We start from the raw sequence: 17550 nt of genomic DNA, 5'->3' as shown, positions 1-17550 counted from the left end.
GACACTGTGTTGCCAGTGTCAGGTATACAGAAAACCAATCTAGAGGTCAGCTCCACATACAATACGGGTCACCAGAAGTTAGCAAGTAACCTGAAGACAGCTCACTGCCCAGTAAAGACAGGCTGTAACGGAGCAGTTTTAGTACTAACAGTGCAGTCACGGGTTGTCTTGTACCCTGCTTACATAGCTAGAGTTTCTTGTACGTCTGCTTTTCTTCTTCCTTTACAGATCTTATCTTAAGCGGACAATAATGACTAAAAACATCACCCTTTCCCCCGATTTCAAACAAAAATTAGCACTAAGAAATAAAACATATTCTTAAGTCATTGCAAAGGCTGAGTATTAAAGCTACCACGTAAATGGACTGCAACGCTGCTCAGAGCTCTGAATTCACACCAGAAACTGGGTTTCATTATTGTCAGAGAGAGATGACAGCTGTAGCAGTTTGATGAACTTGTCAGACAGAGTAATTTAATTAATTAACTTCTGCCGTGCTCACTATTCTGCTGTTCCTGAGACTGCTAGCATCATTAGAAATCTCTGAGCACTAGAAATCATAATAAATGCACCAGTAAAGTTTGCTTCTCCTCTGAACACTTAGAAAACCCCACTTAAGAGGATGGCAGCTTGACTAATATCCACGCTTGGAACAACAACCTGTCTCTGAAGTGTCTTATTATTGCAGGCCTTCTTGGGTTGAACAACAGCTTTAGATGAGCAGAGATTACAAATTTTCTAGTGGACTACACAGCAATTAACTTGCTTCTAGCCCTCAAAATGATAATATACCAGATGACACTTTTTAAAATAAAGAAGTTATTGAATTTGTTTTAAAATTTAAAACCTGTGACCAATTTGTCCTGAGTTTTAAAGAGAGACAGCTACAAAAGCTACATAATAAAAAGCACTGGGAATGTTTTAAAATTCCTCAAAATGTTTTTGTTTTGATCAGTGCTGGATAATGTGGGTGCGGCGCAGGGTCCTGGAGGTGCTGGCTCACACCTGCAGTGACCACAACGTGCTCAGAGCATATCCACAGAGGTCCCTGGTAGGGATGGGGCAAGAGAAGCACACCAAAAAGCGTTTCTTCAACCTAGTGAAGCTCTAGACTGCTGCTAACTGTGGTGGGAGGGAGGTCTGGAAGGTGAAATATCTTCTTCCACACGTTTTGGGCAACAGGGTGAAAAATGGCAGGAATGCAAGTACAAAGTGAGATCATGCCCTGGTCAGGAAAACCCATCCAAGAAGCACCACAAAGTCACCTCCAGCTTCTCAGTGGTCCTCAAGTCAATAAAAGTTTTCCATTGGCTTTACTGGGCTTACGCTTTAAAAAATACACATATACATAACACATTCACATATGTCACATACACATTGTCACATAATCTTAGACACTAAGACTTGTATGACTAAAACTCCTTACAGTTAAACAAACATCACCTAATAGTATAACCTCTAAAATGCTGCGATTATTTTGCTAAGCAAGTCTGTAGCTGCTGGACCCAGGCTCATGACAGTCGGAAAGATGGGCAGAAGTACATGTTCCTTTTCATTCTTTTCAAACTCAAATATAATCCTGAAGATATTAAAATATTCATGATACTAAATATTTAAATTCTTCCACCCTGCTGGCCTGGATACTTGTACATTGACCAAAAAAGAGAGAAAAAAAGAGAGTTCTAACATATGCAAAAAACTTATATAAAAAGCTAAACAGAAAATAAATGTGTGTTCAGCAGAGGTATTTAGGAAATAACAGCTTTAGTCGAATGGTGATAAAGCATTCCCTATGAAATACAGATGAATATATTGCAAAGGCATGACAATAAGAAATTGCCTTTCTCACTGTACAGTGGCACACAGAGAAGTAAGGGTCAGGGGTAGCTCATTTTACAGACCTTAAGGGTTGGATTTAAAATTTAGACCCAGATTTGATTCAGACTTCAGGGTCATACAGTCATATGCCAGAGGCCTGCTGTATTTCATTAACAACACATGCTTTTCTTTCTTAGAATAGCCAAACGTGGGGATGGAAGGCGTTAGTTAAACTCACAAATAGGCAACGGGCCAGTCACATTTGGGTTTGACTAGAGGGTAGACCTATCGAAAATATAAAGCTACAAAGCCTCAGGTGAGATAGCTTTCCCTTTTTTTTGACATCTTATTCACAGAAAGTGGAGAGGGGAGAGAGAGGATTGCATTAAATGCAATGCATTAAAACAGATGCTGCTGGAGGACCCAGATACAGAAAGCCCTCCTCGATGGGAATCTCTAAGCCAGGTACTGGTGACTGCCACGTCCCAGGAGCAAGCTTCAAACCAGACTTCAGATAACTTGCAAGGTTTCAAATGAGGGAGCACTTGCTTATGAAGGCAACTGCCCCTCTCTCAACCAAGAAGGATATTCTCAAGTCTTGATGGGTGACCTTTTAACAGGGAATACTTACTTTATGAAATACGTTGTAAGAACCACTAGATTGAGTCCAAAATCATCTCTTCTCTTTAGATACTTACTAACTGAGACATCCAGATCCCCTCTCACACTTGATTTTTACTGGTCAGACTTTATGTTTTCCAGAAATACGTGAGCCAGAATTATCCACAAATCCATGAAAAAATGCTGATGTTGGTATGTTGAATATAGAAAACACATGCACAAACATCTCCCAGATATGTTATTAAAACTAAAGTAATAAAGTTTATCCGACTCTGAAAACATAAAGACACAAAAAAGCCAAGCAAATAAAAGGCTAGTTTAACCTTGGCAGTTTGACTTTCAAATGCAAACTCAAAGCATTCAAAACAAATGGAGCATTTCTTTCATTTCCAGCCACGAGTGATGCTGAATTAATATATAGGTCGCATTTGAAAGGCTTTGCTCCAACATTAGGCCTTTGAATACAATTTTTTGTTCCTTATTTCTTTCTCCCATTCTCTTTTCTATAATCCTGGGGTATATGAGGTACTTTATCCTTTAGACCTTCAAGGTTTTATTCACCTTGATACAGCCACAACCACAGCACCAGGTCACTTTATTGCAATACCAAAAATTTGTACTATTACTCATTACGCTGTGAACAGCAACAAGAATTCAGAGCTCGCAGGGAAGAATTAATCAAGAGTAAGTAATTTTCCAGTATGGTTTAGAAATACAGTTCTTAGAATTTGAACTCACTGAGGGCAAATTGCTCCAAGTTATGAAATTTCAGAGATCATTTCATTTTTAAGATTTTATGTGAACATGATATATAGGGTTCTTGGAAATTTCCTTACAAACTTTTAAATCTAAATATTTAGTAATTGTAAAATCTATGTATTTTATGAAATGTTTAGAGTACAACATTTATACAACATTATAAAATGTATAGAATATGTAGATAGACACAGTTACATCGAATATGGTGATTTTTTTTTTCTCTGCACAGCCCTGTGGTGCCATGTGTTTCACATTTGCACCCATATTGCATCAGAGCACCCATGTACTCAGTGTGAGCAAAGAGCTGTGGCAAGGAGGGAGGACCGACCTTCGCGCCAGAGTGAGCAGTATTCATGCCTACATGAAGCTTTTTGTTCTTTTGCTTAATTTGGTCTGCTGGAACTGATTTTGCTCTGACCAGTAGGGCGTAGGCAGGAAATCAGCTTTTGCCAAACAACAGAATGATCTTTGAAAAAGCTGATGGGATAAGTAGTATCCTGAAAAGCAACTCTGATTGTGGCAAGCAGCCACACGTTCAGCTCTGACCCTACTGAAACATGGCGGCAGGAACATGAACCACTGGACATGGCTTTGTTTCTCAACATAGCTAGTTAGCATAAACAATGACAAAAAAAAAAAAAACAGGCGGAAAAAAAGAAGTGATTCTCACCCTTTGCATAAAAAAAGTGATTCCCACCCTTACACTTTGTGATGGGTTTGAACTGGACGGTGCACGTGCATGTTTTGAACCCAGAAATGCTCTGCAGAGAGGCAGGCGGAAGATGCATCTCATTTCTGGGTCCCTGGTGGACTTCAGCACGGGATGAAGAAGCAGAAGCAAAGCACTGGGCTCCCCGGGAGACTTAAGAACTCAAGCATCTACAGAGGGCAACTACCTCCAAACGGGGATGGAAACTGAGTGTGGGTTTTTAGGATTGTAATTCCATCATCCACCATCCATCCCCCCCCAGCTCAGTCTCATTTTCAGTATTCTTATCATCCTTTCTTACCCTGGCTCTGCCGATTGCACAGACTGCAGGAGCACTTCCACATTCCTTGATCCAGGTATTCCTTTTGGCTGCCCTGTGATCCCACACTGCAGGAAGATCTGGCAACGTGGGGGACTGCTCCTCGCACCATGGCTCCTGAGGAAGGAAACCTGTGTGTGCAGAAGGTACAACATGTTCTGTGCAGGGTTCGTGGTCTGGATAGTGAGGGGGATGAGGATCCTGGAGTGCACCATAGGTCACTCCAGAAGGCAAGGAAAGGTGCAACCTCTGCACCTCTGTCCTCTATAGAAAAAGTGGGGATAAGAGTTCCTTACCCCTCCTGAGATTGCAAAGGTACTTGCATTAAAGCTGGCGAGATACTCAGATCCTGTGGTAATGGACCCATAGCAACACAGACTGGAAGAATGTCATTTCTAGACAGCTCTCTCTCCTTACTTCCTTCTCTATCAATCAAAGATAAGCTTTAGCTTTTACACAGTCAGTTTGTTCACTAGGTCTTTCTATGCAATTTTCAAAACGTTTCCACACTCTTCCCCAGAGATACTTAACACAGGAAAGCAACAGGGGTGAGGAGCCATGTTACATTACTCTCTTTCCTCACCTTTCCTTAGACAAAATGCTTAATATGAGCACAATCTGCCAGTGTCACCCACATGACAGTGCTCTGCATCTGTGTAGCCATATGACTGCTTAATCTGCCTGTTTCATAAGATAATTACTGAATGAGACATTAATATTAGCCATAAGCCATAGCCTTGCCAATTGCAGCGGCTGGTGCTTTGCTAGCACATCTAAACTAGTCAAGTTCAGACATAATTTTGCAAGGAACTTTGAACTCTTCATTGAACATGGAAGTTGAAAGGACAAAATTAGGACTGAGCCTGAAATCTGCTGCTTGTGAGCTCCGAGTCCACAGTCAGTACAACCCTTTTGATTGTTAGCAACAGACAAGCTGGTGTGAGTAATCCATCAGCTATTTAAATAACTTGCCCGTGATTTCTCTTGCTAATAGAAGAGCATTAGCTCTTTCAAAATAATTGTATTGAAATAGAAAATGTGAAGTATGTTAAATCTCTTTACAGTAAATTATAACACTGAAATGTTATGCAGAAAATGATTTCTGCATTTTGTGAATCAGTCCTGCAGAAATGTTAAAGAGAAAACTCCCCACTCCTGTCTAGTGAGAGCCCAAAGATTTCTTAAAGGAGACAGAGCAGTGATTTTGCCTCCTGCATTTGCCAAAATCAGGTATGATATGTCACTCATCATTTATGATGTCTATATCCTTCAGTGGGTATGCATATGTATATTTATTTACACACACATACAAATATGTTCAACGCAAGTAATAAGAATTAGAGTCAGGCAGCACTACACAGTAGAGGTAAACAACAATTCTTATAAAACATGCCTGAAAGTGATACATACAAAAATGGCTGTGAGGAAATGTTCTTTATACATCATCTTCTGCATATACACTGCATGGAAATAAAATGCTTTTGAAATGACATAAATATGAGTATTTGTCATATTCCTCTCTCAGTAAATAACTGATCCTTGCCAATGCAGGAAAAATACTTTCACTCCTAACAAAATGCTTCTTTACATGTTTTCTTTGAATCTATTTTGTGACTGCTACCAAAACCCAGTGCTACTCTCCCGCAAACCAAGCAGCCGTGATCCGACACCTCGCGATGTTGTTGCACTGGCAGGGTGTGAAGGAAGCCCCAGCCTCAGGTTTCAGCATTGTCAGGGGGCACAAAGGCAGGCAGGAGGGATGCAAGGGCAAGGCAGAAGAGCAAGATCATCTGCCAGGCAAACAACACCAAACAGGCCAATTTCAAAACAAACACGATACCACCGAAGAGCCGGGCTCTTTGACAACAGACTTCTAAACCTCCTCTCCTGGAATGATTCTTTCCATGACTGAGTCACTAGTTTTAATGATGATCTCTCTCTGCTCATGACCCAAGAGAAGACCTTAATCAAACCACTGCACTTTGATTAAACCATTAATAAGATATTTGACAGCGGCAGGACTGTATGTTAAAAGGAGGATAAACAGCCTTTGGGAAAGAGGTATTTTCCTTCATTAAATGTCAGAGGAGAACAGTTCCAAAAACTGAGCAAAACCAAAACTCACCAATGAAGAAAACTAATCCTCTGTCAGGCAGCTCTACTGATCCCAAACAAAAATGACAAATTCACAGAAAAGGATGTTTTAACAGGTGTTTGAGGTGACCCCAAATTTCTGGCCTTCTCTCCTCTTGTTTTTTGCCAAAGAGACGAGAGCTAACTCTTGCCAGAGAAGGTACCCATCCACAGCTGGCACAACCCAAGCGTGGATAGCTGGTGCGGCTCAGCGGCTGGTTGCCTCCCAAGCGCCTTGGAAGCATTCCCACTTGGTTCCTGCTGGATAACTCACTGCATTAGGTCATTTTAGGAGCCCAACTTTCCCCCTCTGAAAGAGTAGGGTGTCTGTCATGGGTCAAATGACCCAGAATCAACTTTAATAACAGAGAAGTAAGAAACAACTTTTCCTTAAAAACAATAAGATTAGAAACAGTGGAACCAAACTGCAAGAGGATGAAGCAATGAAAAATATTGACAGTAGCATCCTCTTTAGATGCTATCAATGACAGCATTAAAGGCAGAAATACAGACGATAAAGGTTCATTAACAAATGTGATGACTCTGTTTTGCAATAACATTATTTTGTATAAGTGAACAATTTTTAAAAGAACGTTAAATATACAGTTTAATCAAAATGTGTCAATTCAATAAATACATTTCAATATCCCTGGCCTGATCTTCTACTCACTTAAATCTCTCTTAGCTGGTGTAATCCCATGGAATATAATAGCTTTGTTCTTGAGGGAATAAAATCAGATGCAGAAATGAAGTTACGACTGGAAATGATTGCAAAAAGTCACAAGGTAACTTGCTTCCCTGTGCAAGGTGTCAGACAAAGTCAGAAACTGGCAGAAATCATGTATCTGTATTTTTGTCTAGGTAAGACGATAAATGAATAGGCAAAAATTAAAGGTCATCTTAATCAGCATTAGACAACACAATTTGAATACACCCAGAAAGAAGCGACCAAGAAGTTCATATCTAAAATCCAGAAATGCCCAAACAAAAAGTGGTTCACTATCCTTCAATATGTGCCTTCATTTTACCTCCAGCGTGGGCCAGACATTCCGGACTCTGCAACTTCAAAGTTGCAGAGTGGACTTATTCCTTACTCATATAGGTATTAAAGCATTTATGTCCCTTAAAAAACTAAATTCTAAATGCCAGGATATCAAAGGCACTGAAAGTTTATTCACTGAAGCAGGCTGAGAAAAAAGAAAATATTTTTAATCCCTATCATTTCCACATCCAGCATTATTACAACACAAACATTGATCTGGAAGAACAATATGGAATATAAGTTCAAGGAAGAGGACCCTAGAAAAATCACCCTTTTACAAGATCCATGAAACTGGCTTTCTTAAATGAAGAATGTTAACTGTCATTCTGCAGCTAGTTTGCATGAGAGTTCAGTCTCTGATCAGACTGAAGTTCATCCATTCATGCAGCATAAATTCCTTAAAGTGAGCAAACTACCTGCCGGCATAGAGAAGGGAAAGATTCAGCAGTGAACACTAGTGTAAAAAACAAATACTGGTATTACCAGCGTAAAACCAGTATTTCCTGCTCCATTATGGAGAGAGTTTGATGTGGGAGAAGCAAAGTGCAACTTACACAATAAAATAAAGTCGGACTGCAGGGTGAGTGCTTCTGCACCAAATTCTATCATGCATTTTTCTATATATATCAAAAGCAAACTTCCCTAATACCTGATTGCTTCAGGTCGTTTGGATCCAAGTCACTGTATATGGTTCATTGTACTGCTGTCTTGGACAAGTTCAGAGGTACCGAGTCCCCCTCTTTTCACCAATATTACAGAGTTTCCTCCAAAACTTATTTTCTTATTATTTCTTTGTTGAGGAGCTCCGAGAGTTTCCTAGTAGAAGTAGACCCTTACGTACTAGGTCTTGTGCAGACACATACTGAGAGAGAGATCATCTCCCAGAGGCTTTAAATCTAGAGAGAGAAGAAACATCATCAGTCTACAGATGGGAAACTAAAGCACAAAGGGTCGGATCTTCATTTAAGTGCATGCCTGGGGGAGCAGGAGCCTCGGGAAGCAAAAATGAGGTTAAGGCCAAACTTGTTATTTGATATCCTCAGGTAACAAAGGAAAGCTATGGCACAGATTACACACTGAAGCATTACAATTAGGTTTCCTTGAACCCACCCAACAGGACAAATAAACAGCACAGCAAGTAACTAACTGCTTTAAGAAGATGAAACTATGGGAATAGTCTCATGTACTCTCAAAGCTAATCTATCCATGAATGAATCTGGCTTTTTTTTCCTCTTGTCTTCATTTGAAACAAAAGCTACAAGGAACAGCAATAAAATCATTTTCCTGTCAATTATGCATTGAACCGCGAGGCAACTAACTGAAGAGGTTATGGTTTCTGCATAAAAATGATCAAACATAGTAATAAGAAAAACTACTTTGGAAATTTTTTTACGAGTAATATAATGAAAATGTTAATAATAAGCCAGCTGGCACTTTTGGGGGCTTTTTCATGAATATAGCATGTTAAATGAGTTAGTCATGAGACTGTGTTTTTGAAGAGCCTACATTCATACTAAAAGATGATATAACTCTTAGTAAAATCAAAAGGACGGATAGGTTCTATATTCGTCTTTAAGTCAGCCTAAACAAACTTAACTGTAGCCGAGTGTATCTGGAGAAAAGAAGGAAAATATTTGCTGATATTGTGACATGTCCCCCACAGCCTCGTCCTGTGAAGGGCATGATAAAGGACAATCTTGAAATCAGGAACATGCAGGGCAGTGGGGCTGGGTGAGATGGTCACAAGCACTTTGCTATGCTAACAACACTAAAAGGGCCATTAGTAAATCAGCATTCTGTATTCTGGGCATGCTTGGCATCAGTAATTAAAAATTGATTTTTAAAAACTTGAATTTAATGGGAATACAAGGATATGGGAATGCTCGTATCTCCATATTGCATCTCCAACCAGAAGAGTTTGCCCCCTAACAAATTTACTCCAGCTTCCATATACTAGGAACATAAAATCAAAACACTTATCGAAAAAACACTAAGTGTTGCACATAACTGTTTATTAGAGTTGCAAATGGACTGAAATTAAAATATTTTTAAAACAAGGTGTTTTGAAGACTACTCAATCTTTTATTAAGGTGTGTAGCTTCTACATAACTGCATCTGCTCTTTATAAAGACACCCTAGGAGAGATACATGGTGTGAATCTAACAGGCCAAAACTTCAGAAAAGCAAGGAATTATCCGTGGAATTTATTATTAAAAGATGAAGTTCAAACATATAACCGTTAGCCAATTAAGTCCATTGTATATTGATTCTGGAAGGGACTACAAATCAAAGGACTCATTAGCTTAAGATGTGCTAATATCAGCCAAAGACTCTTTTACTGCCTGAAGTGAACTTAAAGTTGAAGATATGAATGATACTAACTCTCCTCTACAGACTTTTCCACATACGATCTACAGCTCAGCATTACTTTACTGTAGTCTAAAACATTCAGCTTTGGCCTTGGCCTGAAAACAGATGGTCCTTCTTTTTCTCGAACAAGTGCTGACAGATTTTGCTTGTCATGTCCATATGAACATTTTCTACTCACAATTAACAGGACAGCATCCACTATGACTGAAATGAACAGAATAATCCTGGGACAGAGGCAAACAGGATTCGGCGCTTAAATTATATGTATCAGGCAATCGGCCAGTTAATGACAATTAGGGGAATTCACTCAAGAGTCTCTCAGTGAAACTGGAGACCCAATTTTGCCTTGAACATGGTAAATGTTTTCATACGATACTGAAGTCCAAACAAACCCACAGTGCCTGGCTTAGTCTGTTGCATCTATTTCAAGGGTGAGCTTTCTGAGACACCAACCATCTGTTTGTCCTGTGTTTTTACTAAACAAGAGGGTGTTCAAGTCTTTTTCTTGGATTCTTAAGCTCTGCTGCAACACCACTAATGTCCAAGTAATAGCAAAAACAATCTTGTCTCAGATACCAGAGAGCCAGCATTGATTCCTCGACAATATTCATGGTAACAAAACATTGGGGTTTGCTGGAAATCAGAGCCATAATATAGCAAAAACATCAGAGAAAGTACATGGCAAGGTGGACACACTGCAGAGGTGGTTGTATTCCAATACCCTCAAACACTTCTTGCTTTGATTTGGAATATAAATTACGAGATAATATCAGTTTACATGAAAATAATAACACTTCTGTAACAGTAAAATAATTCTCAGCCCTACCAGAATGTGAATCTGGAATCTACTAGTCCTTCCAAAGCCCTGCAGCCAGCCAAAATATGTTGGAATATGAAGCTTCACAAAGCTGTTTCTTAAAATTAAGATCTTATCCTAAAACCAGGAGAACATCATACCACTTTCATTCTTCCCATCAGCTCTAGTTTTTTCCTTCTTGTATCACTGGTAACGAAGAACCTGCAGTCCCAGCTATGCCTTCCGTGTCCTTGGGTCCCTTTTAGTTCTTGTTCATCACTGAACTCTGCCTGAACTTAGTGACCAATTCTGTTGACAATGCACAAAAAAGAAGATGATTTAGCTGCTTGCTGCTTTTCTGCTAGCAGGATTGCATCCCCAAAGCTGGAGGAGAGCAGCATCGTCAGTACCAGCAGCAGTCCTGTCTCTGAGTTCAAGTAGGGAATCGGAGGTGCTGAGTAAAGCAGTACCATTTTTTCCTTAGTCACTGTTCAGAGTAGACTGTGCTTTCAACCGATGCCCTCTGCTAATCTTGTGTTTAGATCACATCACTTCAAGTACTGTCCCTTTTTATCTGCTGATGCATTTACAGATGAAAGGAGTACGCATCTGCATTGATTTTACAAGCTTTTGCAGTAGCATATGATCAGTAGGGCTCAGAGGAGAACACAAGCAATAATACACTATACCGTCACCTAATGAACAAGAAGATGCACTATATTGCCTGGTTCCATCAACATGGACTGATACACCGAGATGACTCCTGAGAGGAAAACAGGCTGCTGAAAGTTCCTCGGAAAAGGACAACTACTGCAGTAGTAGTACCAAATGGCAGCACCAACAAACCACAGCAGCAATCAGAGTGTGGAGGGTTATGAAAACTCATTAGGTATATGATTAAGAACCAGGGAGTTGAAGGAGCCCATCAAGAGTGATACTAGAGAAAGCTTACTGATACTTCTGCTGCCTGTATTACTTTATGAGCTTATGACAATTTGGGTTATTTCATTCTAATCAAAATCTTTTCATATTTCTAATCCCTTCAGCAGATTAAGTATCGCTAGAAGGAAAATCGACACCCATGCACAAAGCCTGGACTCATCCACTGAGTTTAGTTATCTAATTGAGGTCATTAAGGTTGAAAGACAGTCCCTTTTGGCCAGCTATATACCCAGTAGAGAAGGACAAGCAACAGGAGAGAGTCAGCCTTTCTGAGATCTCTATCACCCTCTAAGTAGTTTCTTGTTTTCTGCTATCCAAATAAATAGTCTGGAATGAATACATTTCAAATTAATCTCCTTCACTAAGTGAGATGGATCTATGCCAAGTGCTGCCATTTACTTAAGTCCTTCTACAACACTGTTAAAAAGGGAAGTTCTAAACAGCGACATCTTGGAGACAGAATTCGTCCTGTGCACAGTCTGTGAACAAAATGTATGCATTAATGTAAAATTACCAAGGACTTAACGTTTCTGCAGCCCATGTCGAAACCAAGGAATTTTTACTGAGGGTAAAAACACCTCAACTAACTATGATGATAATTTCTGCTTACCTCGAGAAAAGGGGTGCATGGAGACATGTTTATTGTGTTTTTCCACGTGAAATGGTTAAAATGAACTACAGGAATTCTGACTTCAGTACATGAAGAAATATTACAACCACAATGAGCCTTCAAATTCTCTTTTCCCTCTCGCTTGCTGCCAGACATTTATATGTAACACAACTGCCTGGTTATTTCCCAGGCAAGCAATAAGAGACCAAGCGGTAATGAAGTTACCTCACTCAAACGTCAGATGTATTTTGAGCCATGGTAATATCTCAGCATCTCACAGACCCTTCATGTCCTGTTGTTTAATTATCAAAGGAGCAATGAAAAGGAGCACGGGAATGAGGTGTAGATGAATATGAATTATTGAAAGGGACTAGGAAGAAAGCGCTGCAGAAACAGGAGTATCTGTCATTTAAGCTCCATGTAAGAGGTTTTAAAGCACAAATGAGAGCAGTGAATGTGAAAATGCGCGGACTGGTGTTTGTACTGCTTACAGAGAGCAGGGGGTGTTTGAGTTCCCGCACAACTTACCTCTGCAGCATGGGGAGGTCCAATACTGGGGGAATACCCAACAGTACTCAACATGCGCAGGCAGCTTCTACACGACTGCCTCCGGCCGTCACAGCTTCAGGAGGCACCTCAGGGAAGGACTGGGGGATACTGGCACTTTCCAACGCCTCCGCTCTGTCTGACCAGCCCTTCAGGCCCATTACTTCTACAGTTTACAGCCGTGTATCTTGCCCTTACTTGACCCAAGGGTAAAAATAATTCTCTCAAACAACATTCTCTCCTGCTTACACCAAGGGCTTGCACTCACCCAGACCAGCCACTGGCTGCTAACACCTCCTGGCAGGACAAAACCTCTGCGTAGAAGAGCAGCTTCACTGGAAAAGCTCCCCTCCCTTGAGGAGCCTAAGTGACCTTTTTATTTAAGACATTTTCTATTGTCTAGCCCAAGCATTCAGACTGAAATTTTGTGTCTTTACTTGAATCATTCAAAGCAATATTTCCTTTTGCTTCATGTTAACACCCATTCAACAACTGTGGATGGTTGTCATGTCACTGATAATCTTTTAAGTTCTTTTCTTTTTTTTTTGCCTTTTTCCGTAAGACAAAACTTTCATGTCTTTAAATGACTTTGCCAACCCCTCTCCTTTCAAATTCTGCAAATCTTTTTCAAACAATGAAATCCAAAGTCACAGGAACTGAAAACTTAACACTACTTCCATTTAATCCATGTTCCATAGCATCGTCTTTTAAAATATGTCTACAAGCATCTTTTGATTAGTTTGGTGGATGGACTACATGAATGGAGTAATTTTATGTTTTGCTTTATGCTACCCCATCATATTATAAAACCAAACAGCATTTCTGCTTTCCAGACACTTGCTTTTCATTGCACTCATCTCTCTTCCTACTTTATGGCTGTTTTCCTTTAGATTAGTCCCCCATAGTGGACACATTAGTCTGTTTTTCCCTAGGTTCAGCCTAATTTTATTAATATCCACCATTTTCTCTAATCTCTCTAGCTCAGTCTCTGTCTCTCTATCTATCCTGCCAGACATTTCCCTTGATTTTATCATTAATTAATGCATCTTTGTAGTGTTTACAACAAAAGCTGGGTTATAAACGTGAATCACATATCCATTTGTTGCTCAGCCACTCAGAGTCACACCTTTTCTGAATCAGTATGCTGATAATATTAAGATTACAGCGAATGAAACACTTTCTGATTATTTTTCGCCTCCAGTATTTCAGCACTCGCAGCTGATAAGTCCTCCTGACTTTGTAGGCTAGCAGGAGGTAGGGAATATGGATTGAGAACAGCGATCAGTTTGCAAAAGGTAATGGTCCAGAATGTCAGCTTCAGGCGGGGAAGCTCACAAGGGGCACCTGTACCTTCCTAATCCTTGTGCCGTTGCATGCCAAGCCAGCTCTCTAGTGTACCTTAAAGCAATCCAAAAGTCCCTCTACAAGAAGGGCTGACGAAGCAGCCAGAGATCACGGAAAAGTGGAAAATACTTACCTGTTGACAGCAGGACAGGAACTCGAGCAATCCTTTAGGTTTTGCAGTACTGAAGCTTTTCATTGCTGAAGCCTTGCAGCCCAGAATGTGAGAGGGGTCTGTCCCTGGGTTGCTAATGTGAATTTCCAAACAAACAGGGAAAGAGTTTGTAGGGAGGAAAGTGCGAACCAAGGGCTTACTTTTGAAAACAGCTCTGCAGCTCTTAATTCACTTTTGAAATATGAACCTGCAAAGAGCAGGTGGTGTCAGATGGATTGAAAAATGGGTCTGACAAGGGGGTTCAAGGGAAGAGCTTGGTTTCTCACCTGATGGTGGGCTTTTAAAAAATGCTCAGTGTCGGCCTAATAAAGTTGTCCCCAAAGCAGATGGTGGAACTCCCAGAAGCAGCACAACGAGGAAGAATTCTCTCCTCTCAAAAGGGAAAAGTGAAACAGTTATTCAGAGCTCAGTGGATGGGGATCTTCCCACAGGTTTGCAGAGACTGCAATGCAAGCACATAGTCTCTTTCTACTAGTTTCATACTAGTATGAGCAAATCATATCTTGGTATTTTAGCCTGAATGAGGCTAACATTTCATTGATTAAAATAGATACCGATCTCAATGAGGAACTAGCTAAGTTATTAAGAAGAGTTTAAGGGTACTTTTTAACAACTGGGTGGTACTATATGCACAACAATGTCTTTTATGGATATTGCTTTTTGACACAAGGTCTCAAGACTTGGGAAGAAATGTAATTGGAATGATTCTTTTTTTTGACATTTAATGCATCATAAATGGAGAACTGGATTTGTATGGTAATTCATTTGAACAGTATGGTATTAGAAAAAACAAGATGAAGTAATCAATCTCACCAGTAACAACTATAAAAAAATTCTCAGACCTTCCTTCAGTAGTTTTAAATGATTCAAGAAATAATTCCTAACAGCAGAGGGAAAAAAAATCAACAACATTCAGTATTCAACCTCACCTCACCTCAATCCACTTCACCTGCTTAGCAATTCACATTTTAATCTGGCAGTTCGTCACCATAGCTAATGTAATTTTAACACTGTTTCTGCTTTCTATTTGAGAACTGAAAGCATTGCTGTATTTTATTCTTGAGCTACATAACTTTAGATAATCACTCTTACTAGTAACTTATCCACCTTTTAAAAAACAGTCTTCTCCAGCATAGTTAGTCGAAGATCAACTTTTTAATACCTCCTGTCCTTCTCCCTGAAGGGGAGCTTGCTGTCGTATCTTAGTATTATAAACAGAGTTCTTCTTACAAGATCGCAGTAGTTGTATTTGTTTGATTTATGACTAGGAAACCAAGGCACAGAGATATTAAGTGATATGCTAGGATGACAAAGAAAGAATTTTACAACGGTAGGAGATAAACAAAGAACTTCTGGATTGTAACCACAATATTACCTTTTCTCTTTCAATACTGCATCTCCCGATGCCAGACATTTTAGTGTGCACAGTGAGTCAGGTGTGTGTCTATGTATACAGGTAGATACCCACTACCCTGTGAGCTCCAAAATGAATGGTACTTACAGACATGCATAGCATCTGAGTGAGCATTCTCCTCAGCACATAACAACAGTGCTCATGCTACTTGAAACATCTGGTTAAGTGTTTCTTCAGTTTTTCTTCCTAGCAAATTTGCAACACCTTCTTCTGCCCATTTCCCTCTTCAAATTCTGAAACGGGTGTTATTTTTCCCTAGTGCATGGTGGCACAGATAAAATTTCTGTTACCTATCCCTGTGCAGATACCCTTCAGATAGATAGCTTCTCTTTGAAGCAAAGCTTTCTCTTAATCATTTTTCTTGTTACTGACTGTAGAAATGCATGAAAATGGTAAAAAACCCCCAACATAGACACTCAAATGGCAGTCACATATCAGGTTTTTAGAAGGTCTTTGGAAATAGTACAAGTTATACGTGTATAGCTGTACCCAATACTATATATTGGATATTTGTGGTATTTCAATGATCCTGAGGTGAATCACTGAAATGACACTTTTAATGCCAGTCATGAAAACGGTGTGATTCATAAATGCTTTGGAACTGTGAAATGAAAAGCACTTGGTAAGAAAAATATTTATATAATTTCCAATTTTTATCTCACCAAAGGTTTTACATTGTCAAGATGTTTTCAACTTTGACAGAAATGTCAAAATGTATAGTTCCAATCTGCCTGCAGAGTAAGAGAGAAAATGGAAGTTTGTACTCTTGAAGAAAACTTCCATTTATCAGCAACAGCCTCATGCTGATTATGACCAGGGACTCTGTTTTAATTCCCTCAGTTGCTAGGCTCTCAGTGAGGTCAAAAATGCTGACTAAATTTTTTCCCTGATGTGGATGCAGTTAGACAGATGTGCCCTTTGGTTTGCACTCAAGGAAGGGAAGGTTGCATGTGTTTCCCATAAAAAGTTTTGGCACCTCCGAATGGACCAGTGCTCAGAGATGGCAGAAAAAAGCTCAACTTGTCTGTGGTGCTCCGAGTAAGACTGATCACCAGAACTGCAATCAGGCTGGAATTATTCTCCAGATCAGGTTATGAAATATTTGAGATGGTCTTCCTATAAAGCACGACTCTCACATTACCTGGGCATATCTCACTTAATCAGTCTCTTGCTATGTGGAGAGATAATAGCACTCAGCTCTAAGCCGTGGCATTCAGCTCTGTTTCCTCTGCCCATGCCACACAACATTTTCATCCCCTAAAACCTTTTAAACCAAAGTGATTCAGCCCTTATGCAAAATTCATTTGGATCGACCTAGGAATGATTATCCATTTGAAATTAGTTTCCTTGGGTACTGTCCATTAACAGGTATAATTTTGTAGACCGTCCAGAGGAAATGAGCACAGAAAACTTTGGGAAACTTATCTGAAGTTAATTCCTAGGTTCAGTCTTCATGCATGGAGAAAAGTGAAAGGACACAGAAATTTGTGCATTGTATATCATGAACCTTATTTTACATTTACATAGCAAACAAATGCTCCAAATAGTTCATTTGCTTTAGTGGTATTTCGGGTATTTCGTCTAATAAGAAGTGTCCCTTTTTGGCTTTCACCAAACTGAACAGAGAAAAAAGAAACAACTTTTACAAAGACAAGGATGGAAATAAGGAATAAAACACTGCCAACAATATGTGACTCAGTCTTCCAAGAGAGTTTATGGCATTACAGGAGCATGGATCATGACTGGGGTTTCTAAGGGCTGGGATGAACTAGCAATATATCATAAAAGTGCTTAACAAATCAAGGGTACCCACTGCCTGATTTACCACATATTCCTGGGCGATTGCAGCATTATTCTACTGGAATCAATAATGCTGTAACTCGGTAAGACTTGAATAATGAAGAGGTGAATCCAGCCCTTTACTGTCAATTTAATTACCCATACAAACCAGGCATTTG

The 17550-nt window shown here is 39.7% G+C and overlaps 1 protein-coding gene across 1 annotated transcript in view; it reads left to right on the top strand.

Moving 5' to 3' along the window:
- Window positions 1-4313: 4313 nt before the first annotated feature.
- Window positions 4314-17550, top strand: part of KCNG4 (potassium voltage-gated channel modifier subfamily G member 4) — a 36005-nt gene continuing 22768 nt past the window's right edge. The window contains exon 1 of the mRNA XM_072872799.1: window positions 4314-4369. The gene's annotated coding sequence lies outside the window, so the exon portion shown is untranslated. The remainder of the gene's footprint in view (window positions 4370-17550) is intronic.

The sequence above is a fragment of the Ciconia boyciana genome, chromosome 9 (genome assembly GCF_034638445.1).
Source record: "Ciconia boyciana chromosome 9, ASM3463844v1, whole genome shotgun sequence".
In the NCBI taxonomy this organism is placed as follows: Eukaryota; Metazoa; Chordata; class Aves; order Ciconiiformes; family Ciconiidae; genus Ciconia; species Ciconia boyciana.
This window is presented reverse-complemented; position numbering and strand designations above follow the sequence as displayed.